The sequence below is a fragment of the Sinohyriopsis cumingii genome, chromosome 6 (assembly GCF_028554795.1).
Source record: "Sinohyriopsis cumingii isolate HCF-2022 chromosome 6, ASM2855479v2, whole genome shotgun sequence".
Classification (NCBI taxonomy): domain Eukaryota; kingdom Metazoa; phylum Mollusca; class Bivalvia; order Unionida; family Unionidae; genus Sinohyriopsis; species Sinohyriopsis cumingii.
In genome coordinates, this window is record NC_142966.1 from 78,886,081 (window position 1) to 78,904,252 (window position 18,172).

At 37.4% G+C, this 18,172-nt stretch overlaps 1 protein-coding gene across 1 annotated transcript in view; it reads left to right on the forward strand.

Annotated features, from left to right (window-relative positions):
- The first annotated feature begins 236 nt into the window (after window positions 1-236).
- Window positions 237-18,172, forward strand: part of LOC149797288 (uncharacterized) — a 40,167-nt gene continuing 22,231 nt past the window's right edge. Inside the window, exons 1-2 of the mRNA XM_089962005.1 lie at window positions 237-543; window positions 4,295-4,369. The gene's annotated coding sequence lies outside the window, so the exon portion shown is untranslated. The remainder of the gene's footprint in view (window positions 544-4,294; window positions 4,370-18,172) is intronic.

Below are 18,172 nucleotides of genomic sequence, written 5' to 3' on the forward strand. Positions count from 1 at the left end.
CATTGTACGTAACACGAACGATGGCCCAGTATTTTTAAATACTCAGTAACTTATTTATTGTGTATTAATCGGTCTGTTATACCTTAGGAAGTACAAAATTGAAAGACAAAATTATTTAAACTTTTTGTTGAAAATTTTATGTCACACAGACCCATGCCTACTTGTTTACACCACTATCACGAACCCCAGCACCAATCCCCCTCCAGACCCTCTTACCGGTAGAGTAGGGTGTTGAACCAGTGGCGTATCCGGAAATGTCAAGTAGATAAGAACTAGGTAGTGTCCGGTGTCAGGGATTTTAAAACCTTGTCAACTTTCGATATTGTTTAATTGATAAGACGGCAGCATATATGATTCGTTTGGTCTGTGTTTTGTACTAAACAAAGGTAACACTTAACATTCTCCAGAAATTTTCCCGAGGATTACTTTAAGAAATGAAATGTTGCATCGAGAGTACCAGTTCAGATGTATGTCATGACACCTACTGTATTTCGATCATAACTAATGTATTTCGGTGAAAACAAATGAAGTCTTGCATTAAAGGTAAGTACATGTATACTGAGTGAAATGATCGATTATCTACATTTGTTGTTTGTTTTTGGGAGGGTCCAATTGGTTTATAAACTTGTACAATTCATGTTAAATCTAGGAAGGAAGGCTGGTAGATTCGTAGGTTGTTCGGTACATATGACTTAGGTAAGTATATACGGAGGGAGATATGTAAGTATTTAGTCATGTAATTTATACAGATAATGCGTACCTCGCTATGTTGAGGCGTGTAAACTATACAGTGCCACATAGATTCATATAATAATAATAATAATAATAATAACTTAGTACGGCGCCTAATCTTTAGAAGCTTTAAGGGCTTTACAATATTATATAACACATAAAAACATACACAACGAAAAGATTAAGAAAATAAACAGTGAAATTACAAAACAAAAACATTAATTAGGGAAATAAACATTGCTGAGTCTTTAAGTCTGTTCTTATATTCGAAATAGGTGAGTTTTAAGAGCACTCTTAAAAGAGATCACAGCGCCCTTGTATCTAAGATCTTTGGGCAATTCAATTCACGTATTTTGGCACTGGTACGCAAAAACAAAAAATCCATGTGACTTAGTTTTAGGAGTGGGAACGAAAGAAATGCGAGTGTCGGAACAGGAAAATAAAGAGCTGAATGAAAACAAGTTAAACTTAAGATGGCTTTGATTGTAAATCTAAAAGGAAGGTAAGGGTATCTGATACAATTATGAAGACATGCATTAAGGTTCGCAAAACATACAGGGATACAATATAATAGTAAGACAACATTAATTCAGACTTCATGGTGGATATATAGAATGACTTGCGTCTAAACGTGACTGTAAATGTATTTTAAACGTGAAATGAACAGTGTTTTCTGTAAAAATGAAGATATACAATTACTGAATGCTTTTCTTACTGCTAACAAGAACATTATGTAAATGTACAATTTAATTTGTTCCATCTTCAACTAATCTGGGAACTAAAAAGTATAATAGTTCCACCGAGATTTCAAGATAAAATTCTAACTATTGACTATTATTTTCATCATTGGAAACTTTCCTACTAATGGATCATAATTAACATATATGTAGCAATATTATAAGGAAAATTCTTAACTAATATCAGTGTTAAATAGACATCGTTCGTCCCACACCGATTAGCGGATTTTAATGAATATTACAGGCTGGTACAGATGCACAGTAAGGTTTTATTTTTTCTCATCGTGCTTATTTTTAGGGAAATTTCCTTCTAAAAAACTATTGCAAAGGGAGTATTTTTTAGAAATCAGTTCATTATCAATCCTTAGGACTGTACAATTCTATCCAAACTTTGAAGACTAGATATAAGGTTGCAACAGATGTTTAATAAGGTTAACTTTTTCCCCATGCCAATTGTTGACACGTTTTTTCTGAAAAACATTTCATAGGGTGCTTTGAAAATTCAGTTCGGAGTCGCTTCCTCTCTCACATATACTGGATGATTTTACTGTGTTATGTATACTTGATTTAATTTATATTTGATTTAATTTGATTGTTTCTTTGTTAGTTTTAATTTTTTTATATTCCATTACATGCTGTTGTAATCTAATTTTATTTACTGGGCTTAAATTCAGTTTTACCTGACTGTTTTTTCGTAAACGCTAACAATATAAACTTTGTATCTAATGCTGACATAGTTACTGATCTTGATTCAGAAATCAATCAGAGTTAAAGTAAACAACTTTTAATTTTTTAAAATTCTTTCTTAGAGTAGATTCATAACGTGCAATCGATGCCATACTTGGAGTACGTGACAAATAACATGTAGCGATTGTATCAAACTCTAGGTTTTCCAGAGGGTTGACCTGCATCCGGGCATCTGTTTTGCGTCGTAGCAAGACTTAATATCTATATATTGAGAACTAATAGTCATTCTTCCCATAACTCATGAGAAGTCAAAGTGCTTATTTCTTTTACCAGTTTGAGTAAAATCTTTTATAAAGTTTCTTCAAATTATTTGGATTCCAAGAGATTATTTTTCCCTGGAAGTATTTGTGCTCTAAATTAATTCTTGGACAAGGACACTAATCGATATTTATAAAGAATTCAACCATTGGAATATTATTTCCTGTGATTCAACAAAGAACTGTTGACACATTAGTACGACACTGACCACATTATCCGTAAAAAAAACTTCCATTTTGGATTTGATTCGAACTTAGTTTCATTAGGATGTTGTGTTTGATGTGATTTGGATTTTTAATGTAGCTTTAACAATTTTTCAGTCATATCGCTACGATGTCTGCAATGTGGCAGCTTATAGTGATGTCTAACACTGGGGCATCATGCCGCAGACATGTAGCATGATGTCCCACCCAGTCACATTATCCTGACACCGGGTCGACCAGTCCTAACACTAACCTCTTAATGCTGAGCGCCAAGCGAGGCAGCTGTTAGTACCATTTTTGTAAGTCTTTGGTATGACTCGGCCGGGGATCGAACCCACGACCTCCCGCATTTGAGGTGGACGCTCTAACCACTAGGCCACCGGAGCGGTAGTTTCATTAGCACTTTTTATTACCAGGACTTCTATTTGTTAAGTCTTGGATTATTCTTGGATTATTTTTGGATTTGATTCGTAAAACTGTAAGTTCTTTTTCTCATTTTTACCTTGTTTTTCCAGGGAAATAAGTTAGAATGGTGGTTAATATAGATTTACAATGGTAGTTAATGTTTGGGTTTTACTTAGTGTTTCTGGATCATTTTTCAGATATTTATTTAAAAAGTGTTGAATCTGAGGTAGGTTAAGAATGACACCTTAAATTTCTTCTCCTCCAACCAGCCTTGAATGATTGTATTAAAACTTTGTAAGCAAGTTATGTAGTTTGTGTTGATGCGTAATAAGATTATTTATATTTGTTGTGGTCCATTTTAGAGAAATTTATTTGAAAAAGTGTCAAAAAGGAGAAATGTGAGAATCCAGCTTGTTTTGTTCTATATTTATGCAGACTTGTGCAGTATTACTAATATACATTTATTGATGCGTGGGAAACAGTCTACTGTTTCTTTCTTCCAAACAGGTCTTGGAAGACGGTTCATCAATGTTGTTTGCCATACAAAATAAATATGTTCAAAGGACAGTGCCTGATGGGCAAGAATTTGCATGTACATGACTGCACGTATATTTTGTACGATTTGTGTTTTAAATGGATTGACACTTCCTTTGGCGCCAAAAAGATCTGTTTTAAAACGTCATTTTGCTTGCTCAGCCCTGCTGATCATATTTTATTTCTGATCACAGTCTGTACATCTAACATCTTTCGCCTGTTTTTGTCAATGCCATTTGGAACAACTAAGTAAAGAAGTTCATGGAAATGATGAAGTAATAAACCCCGTTTGAGTATCAGTCATTTGGAGATGTAAAACAAAAGAACTCGAGGACAATTAAAAGCAAAATGGAGATCAATGAATGATTTAAAGTATTATAACTACCTACTATTTAAATTTGTCTGTTTTAAATTATAACAATAAACGTTTAAACGAAAAACCGTATCTGCTGTTATACATACCTTCTGGAATAAATAACTTGAATGAGAAAATTAGAACAGTTAAGAATTCGAAAGAAGAGGAGCATGATAAAATGAAAGAAATATAAGAAAATAGAGGTGAATGCATTTGACATAAAACTTATAGACAAAATAGAGATATTACAACGAACTTAAACTCATAAATACACAACAAGATTTAAGTGCTGAATTACAAGATATATTTTTTATTGGATTCAGGTTTTGTAAATGTTGGAAGAATGAGACACGATCAAATCATCGAAGAACTCCAGGAAAAGCAGAAAATATAACGAGGTAAGAGTACACAACGGATGACAGCAGTTAAGTTTGGAACCTTGAGATAAAAACTGCTCCTTGTGGATAATGGAGCAGCAATGAGGGTGAACAGCCTCTAATTGAAAATTATTCTATATTGCAAATAAACTATTCTTCTTAAAAGATCGTAGTGTGTGTGTGTGTGTGTGGGGGGGGGTACCATCCTTGTTGAAAATCGTAAAGTGCGGGTTTGCAATTATGGAATGCAAGCATTTAGCGTTCACACTCCCTGCTGCTATTAATTAATTTTTTTTTATCAAGACCGATTCGGTACCTTGACCGCGGATCCTGTAAGTTTATCGTTATAAAACCATGCGGGGTTGATTGAGCCTGACTAAATAAATTTCTAAATTTAATTATGTCCATATCTCCACTACATCGGGTCTGATGAATACTTCTCAGAGTATGTACATCAACTCCATTAAATTCAGCAAGAATATTACAATTATCCCTGATCACTTTTGGTATTTGTGTATATCGTTGAGTAACATATAACATATATCACGTCTGTGTTTTATGCTTGCCTCTAGAAAATATTCTAGCTGGATTGGACTGTTTGTCCAGCATCAAATCATAGTATACAACTAAATTATTAATAAACCCGTCAATATCATCCACAGATGGTGCTTTATTAATATCAGTGATAAATTCAATAACATCATCAACCAGCTCATCCAGCAACTTTGCGTGCTCATTAAAGTCTTTTAACACTTTGTAGCATTGTTGATCATCCACAGATGGAGAACTAAATATAATGTATCCAGTCTTATCCACTTCATTATCAAATTAAGTAATAGCTGTGTCTTACCACTTCCAGAAGAACCCATGATAATCATTCGGATAGAATTTGGTAGCGCAGAATGATGTTTAACCGGTTCTCGTTTTCTTACCGCCGAAATGTCAGTAACTTCCATGTTATAGAAATATAATAAATAATATGGATTTATATTGTGTGAAGTGCAGGACGCGTACCCCCACAAGTACACTAACAACTATTACAACAAAAAATAACAGGTCAGCAGATACGGGTAAGTGTGAACGATGCGGTACAAAAAAAAAAAAATATTCCCCTGACACAGTCAGGCGACAAGTCAGTATTACAAAAAGCGAGGAGGCGAGTATCCAGGAGAAAAACTCCTCCCATGATATAATTAATGTGGCCCTGGAACCCAATTCGACATCAGTCTTGACAGTCAAGATCAACCAAAACCAGGCGAGGAGCCAATAAACGCCATCGAAAAGCGTGTCATGCTCATGATGTAGCTTATAAAAGTAAAAACTTACAAGATAGGCACATTGCAGACGTGAAATTAATTCAGGCGTTAAATTCTATAACAAATATATCTTCCAGAGAATCACTGGCTAGTTGGTTAGTGAAATCTGCAATGATAGGTAGCTTGTATTAGGAAACAGAGTTTCCTAAACCGGTAATTAAGCAAACGATTATTGAAATAATAGAGTCGATTTATTATTCCCCAAGAATATACTGGAAAGGTATAGGAACGATCAGTAAAACTCGCTTCGATGGCAGGGGTCAAACGTTCAGCCAAAGCGAAATGGTTAGCACGACAAGCAATATGGCAAATTTACCTACCACCACCTAAAACAATACAACACGCGCATTTTAATGTTAGCGTCTCTAATGAAGTTCATCAGGCTGATATTTTATTTTTACCTCATGATACTATCAAGATTGATAGACGCCAGTATACATGCAAATACGCGCTAACTGTCGTTGATGTTGCAAGTAGATATAAAGAAGTAGAGCCGTTATCAACAAAGACAGCTATTGAAGTAGCTTCTGCATTTATCAACGAGGTGGTCTGCGATGGCCACAGCTGCTACAGGTTGATTCTGGTAAAGAATCTCAGGGCGCAGTATCATTGCTGATGAAGCAACTTAGTGTCAAAATACAACGAGGACATACTGAAATTCACCGCGATCAGGCAATTCTTCAACGATTTAATCGAACGCCTGCTGAGCGGTTATTTGGGTATCAATATGCAAAGGAAATAATTCAGAAAGATACGAGATCCCGTGAATGGGTTACAAGACTCCCAAGTGTGATAGTTGCGCTAAAAAATGAAATTACTCGAACAACCAACATGAAAACCATTAATGCTATCAAAAAAGCATATATATCAATAAAACGAAATGATTTTTCAGCGCAGCCAGTGCTGGGTAATGTGACTGTCAGTTATTTATATGAACCTGGTGAACCTGAGGGAGGAAAAAAAAAAAAAAGAGCAACTGATCCTGTCTGGAGTATTACTTTCACACAATTTCCAGCGTGGTTACATCTTCGGGTAGATCAGCAATCTAACTACTAGATTCAATTGCTCCTCAACGTGGACTTAGACGCGAACAATTAATTCCCGAAGACACACAATTACCACCGCGATCACTTAATCGCACCCCTACGTCGATTACACTCGAGACAGGGTCAATGTCAACATCGTATTTTCACGTGTATGACCAATACTACCATCTTTTCTATCTAGGGTAAATTGTCTTGGATTATTACTCGAGTACTGCCAGAGCATTAAACAATTACAGCTCACGCAGTGATTATTCTGCTGCTGTTTTAGCGTTATGACAAATTCAGCATCAATATCAAAATTGCGTTTATTTTATTTTGTCACTTTGTTTATAACCGGCTAATTTGTTTCTTACTATATCACTGTCAATAATATCATCAATAATTTCTGTATCGTCCATGACAATTCTCCGCAGTTGAGATTTTTTCTGACTCTAGAAACTGCTAAATAAACTAAGTTTGACAATTCGATACGATCACGATAAAACAAACAACTGTGACATAAATAGTTAACCCCTGAGATGAATGTATCGTCATTGCGTATCCTAACATCCACGGGGATTTATCAGCGTGAAGTTCATCCTCAACAACATTAATATCAACTACGACAACATCATTTAACACTAGATTTTGTTTCTCCGTCTGTCCTGGTATATTAACTTCAATATTCTGTTGTCGTTTATCAACTGGTCTATATCACAACGGTACAGGCAGCGCTGGAAGCTGTTTCTTACGTAACTGAAATAATTGTTGCTGAAGTGTATCTCGAACTATCTTTCTACTTGCAACTGTCAAATCATTTGGTCTCCACAAATTCCAAAAATTGTTATTAGGGGTTTCTAAAATTATTTTACGCATTATTTCACATTGAATTTTATTCGGTTGTAGTCTGATTAATTCTGTAAACTCACTTAATTCTGCATCAAGAGATCTGTGATCATCAGTTATCTCCTCCTAATAATCTACAAAATCTTTAGCCAATTGTGTGGAAATGTTTCAAGAAACAGTGGTGGTTGACCGTGATCGCCGCACATCATCACAGCCGTATTTTTCAATAACAACCACTCGAGAAACATTTTTAAATGTAGGTAGATCCGCTTCTGTTATCTTGTACTCGTTAAGAAATAATTGCTTAAGTTTATCTTCTAAGTTATTCCCGCTAGTAAGCAACTCTGATTCAAATATTTTAAATCAGCCATAATTTGATTTAATGCTTCTATCTGTTCAATGATATATTTTTTTACTATCTGATCTTTTATCAATGAGGATTCTGTCTCTTCGATGAAAATTATCAATCTTTCGCCATTTTTATGTGAGGACCAATCCAGATCAACTCATTTTTGGAGGGGGTAAAAGTAATATTTATATCTTTTCTTATTATGGAACCTACTCCACTGCATAGATGTTAAAAACGTTAAAATTAAAATAAAAAACGTTAAAAAAAATCATTTTTTTTCTCAATAAAGAAAAAAAAACAAAAAAAAACAACAAAAAACGTTCAAGTAGTTTTTAGGCAACACAAAAATCAATATTTTACTTATTTACACGCTACATACCAGTTTTAAAGTTTCAGTGATACAAATATGAAAAAATGTCAAAAGTTTTAAACCGTACTCCAGATAACATTGATTTTTTTCCACTCAATGTCGTTATCACGATCTGACTGATCTGACCACTCTAGGCGAAGGTTTGCATGCACAAACACTACATCTCGCACTCTCTTGCACTGCATACAGTTTCGCTTTTTCGTGTGAAGGAGTCAAATGTTGACCAGTTTCTCTCGCAGGCGGAGGCGGACGTCACCTGTGCTAAGACCCTAACCGCAACTTAAAACGCAAAAAAAAGTAAACAAACGCGTTTTTCGAGGTAAAATAAAAAACGAAAAAAATCCACTGAGACCAAAGAAAATTTATTCAGTTTTAAGAAAATTTGATTTCTCTCTCCCTCCGGATATGATTGTTTGTCCGTCATAAAATCAGACCGTTTTGGTTCAGGTGGTGGTGGAGGTATCGGCGGTGCAACATCAGGCCAGCCTAACAATCTTCTGACTGATGACATATAGATATCAGCGGCGTAATCGGGAGAGGTTATCTCGATGGCGGCAGACAGTTTTGGTTCATGAACGGTTATTGCTATTTTGGATATTATTTTCCTGTTATACTTTTTTATTCGACGTTGAAATTCGTCATTGATCTTTTCGATTTGATAACATCCGTTTGGTATTCCGACGATGTTCCTGTCGGGGGTGACATCTGGTTTATCTTTATTTGCAAACACCAGCGAATTATTTGATTGTAGTCTGCCAAATGATTTTCATCTGATATTTGGGCAACTGTAGTATAATCGCAACTGTGCCAGGGCGATCTCGCTTAACTGAATCGCAGTTGGAAAATTAATACCAAACTCAGGGTTAGTGGAGTTTTCTGTTATCGCTGTGGTTTTCCAGGAGGTTGTATTTGCGGATATCTGCTGAAGTAGTTCGGTCATTATTGTTTTCATTTTCTTTTAAATGGTGAGTTTCTGCGTCGATTGCTTCATTGCATATCTTACCAATGTTGGTAAGTTCGGGATCTGATATTGTTGTGTCGTCGAGGCTGGATGATATCAGCGACGATAATATAGAATATGCTGCTTTTGCCGTATGTAATTTTACAACATAATCATGCATTTTTGTATTCGTGCACGTGGATATCTTTTGCGCTATATTAAAAACACCTGCAATTGCTGCTGTAGCTGACACATATTGCTACTGCTAATGTTATTGGAGTCAGCGCTGATAACACTACACCGGTGGACGCAACTAACGTAGACACTGAATACTCGAACCTTGTATTTTTTTACTTTCACGGTATACTTGTCAGTGATGGTTTTCAACGCTGATTGCCATTCACGTACTTCATCATATCTATATTTCTGAAACTTGACGCTGTCAACACCATTATTATTTTACACAGTAATTAATTGAGGTGTTTCAGCAACAAATTCCAGACACAACCAGTAAGATGTTGCGGTTAAGTTCTTATCAGCTGCTTCCAGAACAAATATTTCTTCAGTTTTACGCTATTTTAGATAACAGACACAACCCCGGAAAACTTATCGGTTGAATGCCGCCAGGGATACGTAGTAAATATCTCAAAATGTGTAGCACTGAACACAGACAGTATGTACACACCAGTGACTTGTGCAGTGTATTTGAGAGTTTTATTCTGCTGTGACCATGTTGCGAACCCAGATAACAATGTTATTGGAGTCAGCGCTGATAACACTACACCGGTGGACGCAACTAACGTAGACAATGAATATTCGAACCTTGTATTTTTTTACTTTCACGGTATACTTGTCAATGATGGTTTTCAACGCTGATTGCCATTCACGTACTTCATCATATCTATATTTCTGAAACTTGACGCTGTCAACACCATTATTATTTTACACAGTAATTAATTGAGGTGTTTCAGCAACAAATTCCAGACACAACCAGTAAGATGTTGCGGTTAAGTTCTTATCAGCTGCTTCCAGAACAAATATTTCTTCAGTTTTACGCTATTTTAGATAACAGACACAACCCCGGAAAACTTATCGGTTGAATGCCGCCAGGGATACGTAGTAAATATCTCAAAATGTGTAGCACTGAACACAGACAGTATGTACACACCAGTGACTTGTATAGTATATTTGAGAGTTTTATTCTGCTGTGACCATGTTGCGAACCCAGATAACACTGTGTATACGATATTGACAAATTGTTTATGAGGAATTTTAATCAGATTAATTCTTTTAACGATATCAGGAATTCCACTTACGATGTCTTCGAGTGTTTTCTTAACTGTGTCAATGTTCGTCTTGATATCAGAGAGTTTCATGTCAGCGGTCTATGGAGTAGCAAAGAAAACATCTGCGATTTCATCAATCTTTCTAAATTTCTACGAAGATTCGTGAACATATTTACAGCATACTCGACCCGTAACGTGGATACTTTAATATCTACGGTGCTGTAGTTAACGTCTACGTATTTTTTGTTGCCACTTCTTCGTCAGATATTGGCTCTCAAAAACCCACTATTTTATTTCCTTTCAGGCTGAGTTCACCTGTCATTGTGTCACCGGTATTCTTTAAACGATTAGCAGCGCCTCTTGCAATTTCATCTCTGATGGTTGTAAACGATATACTTGAATCTCTAATTCTCCGCCGTCAGTATACACATGGATGTTATCCGTGACCACACCGAATACTCGTCGAACTTTATCATTCCATTTGATATTGCTCGTCTTTAAAACACCGTATTTGTCCTGAAAACAACAACCTCATCTCGGTCAACTCCAGCCAGGTTCATGAGATCATTAAGATCGTCTTTTGTCACCTATCTTGAAAAATCTATGTCAGATTTTTTTACTCGCAGTAATATCACCCCGGGATCTTCCGTAAATTCCTACCATTATTCTTTTCTTCGTTTTCAAAGCGTAGATTTCCAACGCTGACTTGTATAATCGTGCGCAACTTGGCGGATCGGTTAATTTTTGTGTTGGTAATGTCGAATACCAGATTGACACGTTATGTCCGATTTTGAAGGCATGACATACTGGATAAATTCCTGCGGTGGAACAAACCCGTACGAATCGAAATAAACAATTACACAAGGGTCAATCGCGTATGATACCCATTGAGTTCCAGGTTCAGTGCTGTTATTGAGATCAATAATACCGGTTTCAATATTGCTTGCTTGTTGTGGTAATTGATATCGCATAAAAACACCTCTGAATTGTTTTATTTTTAGTTGTTAAGCAGCATAGATTAAATCAAAGTTTGACATTGGTGTAAAACCCCATTGCGGGTTCAACATAGATAAGTTCCCGGAAGTCTCAGACGTTTCCCTTGAACGGTTCGTCCTAGATAAGTTCCCGGAAGTCTGAGACCTTTTCCTTGAATGGATCGTCCTAGATAAGTTTCTGGAAGTCTTAATCCCTTTGCCGTTGCTTTTTTAAATGACATTTCAGCGGCGGTTCCAACGGTACATAACGCAGCTGCTGTTGCAACGGCTGGTGCGGCTGCGTTTATCAACGCTGGAATTGCTGCGAGAAGTGGAATTATACCGCCTGTCTTAGCAGTATGTTTGATGGCTCCGGTAGAAAGTTCAAGTATCTTGCCAATCCTATTATTGTTGTAGCAACGTCAACATCTTTCTGTATTGTCTCGTTTTATTTTCCATCAGTCATATAGGTGGCGCTATCAAACAATGCCATGATGCCGTTGTTGACAAAACCAGCTCGTACTTCATTTGCGTATACAGGATTATCTGTTTTTATAATTTCACCTGCTACCTCAATAAAAGCATCAGTGGGTAGAAAGTATATACTTCTATCACGGACCTGCAATTCAATTCTTCCACGTTGATCTGGCAGTCGTGCGTCATAAGAATAAAATTGATAATCAAGTATAGACTCATTTTTAAGGACAGGTGCTTCCATGTCAAATTATGTGTCCTATATGCGCTTAAACATTTTATTATAATTATTTTCGTCTAGCACGTTGATACCCCCCCCCCGGCTCGAGAAACTCCGCTTTCTGATATTAAACTTGAAATATTATTCCCTGTTTCGCTAAGTCCTTGATCTGCTAGCGATGCCAGTTTCTGATTTGCAGCTTTGATTTATTATTTTACTGACATTTGCAAGCATGACTTCAGTGCTTGGTAATTTCACTGACTGATTTTCGTCGTATTAATCGTGCTAGTTTTTCTTTGATTTTCGAGAACTCCTTACCAGCAACATTGACAATTGCACCAGGAGCTTTTCCACGAACAACATCAAATAGCTTTCATCGATAATTGTGATGCAACATGCGCTACTTTTGGAGCTAACCTTCTGAATAATCCCTAAACAACATCACCAAGTCTATTTCCGTAAATCGCTCTGCAGGTTGGTAATCGTGAGTTTATTGCTCTGACCATTACAGGTCCACGCTGACTATTGTGTATGATCATCTGATTTTACTTGCTATTTCTCTAATCATTGTGACAAATAGTCACTGTAATCGTCAACGAGTTCATCAACAAGTTCTCGGTAAATGCTAATGTCCATGATACCACCTGTAAATAATCGCTGACAAATATCAGCTGCTTCATTAATTATTTCTGGAGAATTATTACCAGCTCGTTTTCCTCCTATAGGAATTTCTAGTCGCTCTACGTAAGAAAGTATATTGTTAGGGCATAGACAACTTCCAGTAAACCCACTTCCGGTTGCTCCTTCTTCCTCACTTGTTGTTTCGCTGCATCTATTTCAGTTGGAAGTTCTCGTAAAATCTTTTTTGTTTTCTAAGCTCTCGTTGCTATTTTTTCAGTTTGCTCAGCGGTTTGTTTTACTGGCGCAAGTAGACCTTCAGTAGCCGCTACGACGTTTTCTGTAACTGTTTTGATTGGCTTAAATAATTGTTCTGTGCCTGTAGCATATTCAACTTGTGCTTCTTGTCGCGCTTGTAGGTTTTTTTCTGAAAGAATCTCTCACGGGGAGAAATTTCTTAATTGCTTCCAGTCGCTCTCGAGCTAACCGGGCAGTATTAGATTCCGGATGAACCATTATTTGATATAAATTTTTTAATTAATAGCAACAGGGAGGGTGAACGCTAAATACTTGGCATTCGATTATTGCAAACCCGCGCTTTACGATTTTCAACAAGGCTGGTACCCCCCCCCCCCCCGCCCATACGATTTTTTTAGGAAGAATAGTTTATTTGCAATATATAATAATTTTCAATTAGAGGCTTATCACCCTTCCTGCTGCTAATAGGAATTAACATTACGGTCGTCATTTTGAACAACACACAGTTTTGACTGAACAACACCCATTTATCTACGGACCAACATCTACACTTACTAACTAAAGAAACGGGTGGGAGTGCTACACAGACGTATTATCACCCCTTAAAAGGATAGGAGCGATCATATATACACTCAAACATCAATGCAATGGGTAGGACTGCTTTCAACATGCACACAAATATATTGAAACACATGACAGAGTAGTGGATAGGGGGTATAAGTTTTAGATTTGAACGAGATATTAAACAAGTATTGGCAATAATTTAAGAGGCATCTATTTCACGATCCAGCTAAGGTATTGGAATTAATACTGCAAATTTCGAGTTCCCAGTCAGATAAACTGACACCCTCAATACATATAACAACTCAAGAGTGTATATATATATATATATATATATATATATATATATATATATATATATATATATATATATATATATATATATATATTCCATTTTACGAGATAAGTCACATCGAACCTCGATGTGCTCTTTTTTATAATTTAAATCGACCACACACTTTGCCACTCATAGAACACTGTAATTTAACTCAAGATACGCGTTTGCTCTCTTCCAGAATTATCAGCTCAATCAGATCTTAGCGAAGTTTTTCCTTAGGAATGGTGTATTTTCCACGCTTAAATTTTAAACCTTTCCCCCATTCAGTGTTAGCCCTCTATTCACCTATTTTTATTGTTCCACTCCGATCGTTTGAATTTATCTTGGTTTCTACCTTCTCACACTTGGCTGTGTTAACATGGAGTGTTTAAGAGGCCTACTATGCCAACGGCAGCAATTAAAGATAATCAAAAGATTATGTTCCTTTGAAGCAATGTTCATGGCTCCAGAATACGTAACGCCTACGAAGAACATCATGTTCTCGGGTAAGTTCGAAGCCAGAATTCTGCTACGAACATTGTTCGCTACACTGTTTCTGAGAGTACCGGGTAGCCTTGAAACGGGGCGTTGCTTTAGCATTGAGGAGGCAATTTTTTGTTTTGGTCACACTCATCATATTATCAAGCTTCTCAGACTAAACAAGCACCACGTTTTTGTTTCCATCCATCTCCATGAACTGATGGACACAGAGAGTATTATGCTAGGTTCATTTGCCTCTGTCTCCGTTGTTATCAACATGAGGATCAGTGACAGCTATCGCTGCTCCTCAACCTCTTTTAAAATATTACCCATCTTTAGTTTAGACATCCGAATTCTATTTGTCTCTCTACCTATCTGCCTCTGTCTGTCTTTGTGTGTGTCTCTCTCTCTCTCTCTCTCTCTCTGAACGAATTTACGAGGTTGACAGTGCATCCTAACTTTGACGACTTGACCTTTCGTCAAATACTCAAAGAACCTAAGATGCATCCATAACTCTCGAGAGATTTGGAACGTTCTGAGACAGTCATCAAGAACTTATAACATTTATTTATGTTAAATTTTCACGATACAAGTTTCTTTCATCAGTGCTACACGTCATATTCAGCTCCCTCTTGTTTACAATTGTCGAATCTAAGACGTTTCCAGTGACATTCATATATCAGTAGTATGGTGGGACGGTCTAGGGACTACGGGAGTTTATGTTAAAAAGGTAATATCCACTCTGGGGACTACGTAAATTTAACATGGGAAGCAATATCCACTCTGGGGACTATGTAAATTTAACATGGGAAAAAAAAGACATCCACTCTGGGGACAAGGGAATTTAACATTGGAGAAATGTAATATCCAATCTAGGGACAAAGGCAATTGAACAATGGGAGAAAAAAAATAATAATATCCATTCTCGGGACAAACGCAATTGAACATGGGATTTTTTTGTTTTTGTTTTTTAAATTAAAAAAATAAAAAATAACAATAAAAATAAAAAATAAGAAAAGGGGGATAGGCAATGGAAAGTCAATCTCTTTTCGAGAAATGTGGGTGGCCCTGAAAAGGGCCTTTGGATTTATGTTAATATGCCCTTAACATAAAGGGCATCTGCGGCATCTTCTTGTCCTCAAGCTGCGTCTTAGTGTAGGGCCATAAATCAGAGTCCTCTTGAGGCAACCTTGTCTTTCCACGTACACTCTTCGTATCCACAGACTGGTGTATGACTTGTGGACAACGGTCCACTTGGATCGGACATACATGAGCATGTCCGTCCTAAACATCATTGAAGACACAAGGGTGGATGATTCGACTGTGGTCCACATCTTGAGGCGACGAGAACAGATGAATCAATGCAGTGAACTGCGCTTATTTATAGGTAGAGGAAGGATTGAAACGGATTGAGTTCATTGACCAATCCAAACACGCGTTACAAAATTCAGTCAGTCCGCATCCAATCCGAAGAGAACAGTCTGTGACGTCACGTGGTCTATATAGATTCGCTAGCGCCTGTGTGCAGTCAATCGATGCGAGACAGTGATTCAACATGACGGAAACTCAGAAAACGATTCATTGGGGTGCACCAGCAGTGGAGACCGCCCAAGGGAACCCGGACTTACTTTCAGAAGAGGTAAATTGGGATTTTGTGGATTTTCTTACCTCGCAAGAATTTGTTCCGGAACCTTCGTCACCTTCATTACCACACGTGGAGAATTTTAGACAGAGACAGAAAGAAGAATTGGAGAAATTTATACAACGACAAAAGGAAGCGGAACAAGTTTTTCTCCTACAGCAACAGCAGCAAGAAGAAGAGGTAAGAAAAAAACAAGAAGAAGAAGAAGTAGCAGCAAAGAAACAAGAGGGTGAAAATCAAACGGTCACGGTACTGTTGGACATTTTAGCGGAGTTAAGAAGTCTGAAACAAATGTATCAGACTTCTTTATCACGACCGAAGAGAATACGACCTTCCCGAGCTAAACACGTCAACCCTGTGACTAAGCCTACCGTACCACCCTTAGTGATTTCAACCCAATCAACATCATCAACAGTACGCAGTCCAGAAGTAGGCCTTGGCCGTGGCAAAGGCTTAAGGCAGTTAAAGTTGATTGCTTAAACTCACCCCTACACCAAAAAAAGGCCCTTTTCAGAGCCACCCACGTCTCTCGAAAAGAGATAGCCTTTCAATTTGCCAATAACTAAAAAATCAACACCCCCCCCATTTTTTACCCCTATAGTACGTGTCTGTGTATGAGTGCGTTAGTGTAGCTTCTTATTTTAAAATCAAAACTCAAAGACACTTACCTTATATAATTAATTTATTCTTTTCTCCATAGTTACAATCCAATTCACAATTCACAACAGAGCACTTTAAAAAGTTCATACACTTCTTCTGTCTCATTGTTTAGTCTCTCTGTTTTTTCAATTTCTTCACCGTCACAGTCATTTCCTCTTCTTCCTCCTCACTTTCTTCCCTTCTTCTTTTCTTCTCCTGTTTCTTTTTCTTTACCTGGCTACTTTCTTCCTCTGAAGAATCCCTCTCTTCTGAAGAAGAATCCCTCTTTTCTTCTGACTCCTCTTGTTTCATTTTTGGGCAATCTGGAGACCAATGTCCTTTTTCTTGACAATAATAACAGGTATCTTGACTTTTGTCTTTTCTAGCCCCTTTTTTTCTTTTTTGACGGTCTGGACACTCTGAAGACCAATGCCCTTTCTTCTGACAGATATAGCAAGTATCTTGACTTTTATCTCGAAAGGAAGGAGAGTAGTCCGTCGGCTGGTCTGAAGAGAATTTTCTAATGACCCCTCGCAAAGCTCTGATGAAACGTTCGATTTGGCTAGTCTCTTCCATCGTTGTGCTCGGTCAGAGAGTGAAATGAATAGTGAAAGGACAAGACACACACCCTTTTATATACGCTGGTCTGCCATGAGTATAAATTAGCCCATGGTGTTTAAACTTGAGTCATTTGACGTTTTTCACTCGAGATGAAACGATCCTATTCATTCGAGAAGAAAGAAGAAGAAGAAAGTAAGAGGCAGAAACGTGATCTATCGCCTCGTACCAGGGCTGAAGTCTTGGCACAAATTCATGCCAGTGATTTTGAAGAGGACATGAGTGAACCAGAATCCGAACCCTCTAAACCAAATTCACCACCCTTAGTCAACCCTGAAAAGTACTATTCCATTCGAGAGACGGAAAAGCGCTCCTCTAAAAAATTTAGAACTACGGCTTACAAATACTCAGTGAAGTTTAAAGATTTCAAGGCTGAAGTACCGTTAGAGAAAGCAGAAGGGTTTATTACTGGGGTGTGGGATTCTTTGCTCACTGCACTCAAGCAACAATGTCAACCCAAAGAAGACGATCGCTTGAGACTTTCCATACAACACGACGGTTTGAAATCCCCTGTTTGGATCGAGTTTAGCAGACCCGCAGAATTGACTGCTTCCAAAGTCATGCACAAGATTCAACACGTGCAACAATCTAATGACCAGTTTGACATCACCGATGGAAAAGCCACACTGGACATGACCCACGTTTCTCTCCTTCAAGGGACCGGACAACGCAATAAGGTGTTATTGGTGAACGACCTTCGCATCATCAATTCACAAATTCACGAATTCACAACCCTCAAGACCAGATGTGTTTAGCCAGGGCTATCGTGGTGGGACGAACCTATGCCGACAAGAACGACACGGTAGAATGGAAAAGAGCCTGGGAGAACATTCGAAAATCGAACCGAGCCAAACAACGAAGTGAAGCAGAACTCCTGTTACAACAAGCTGGC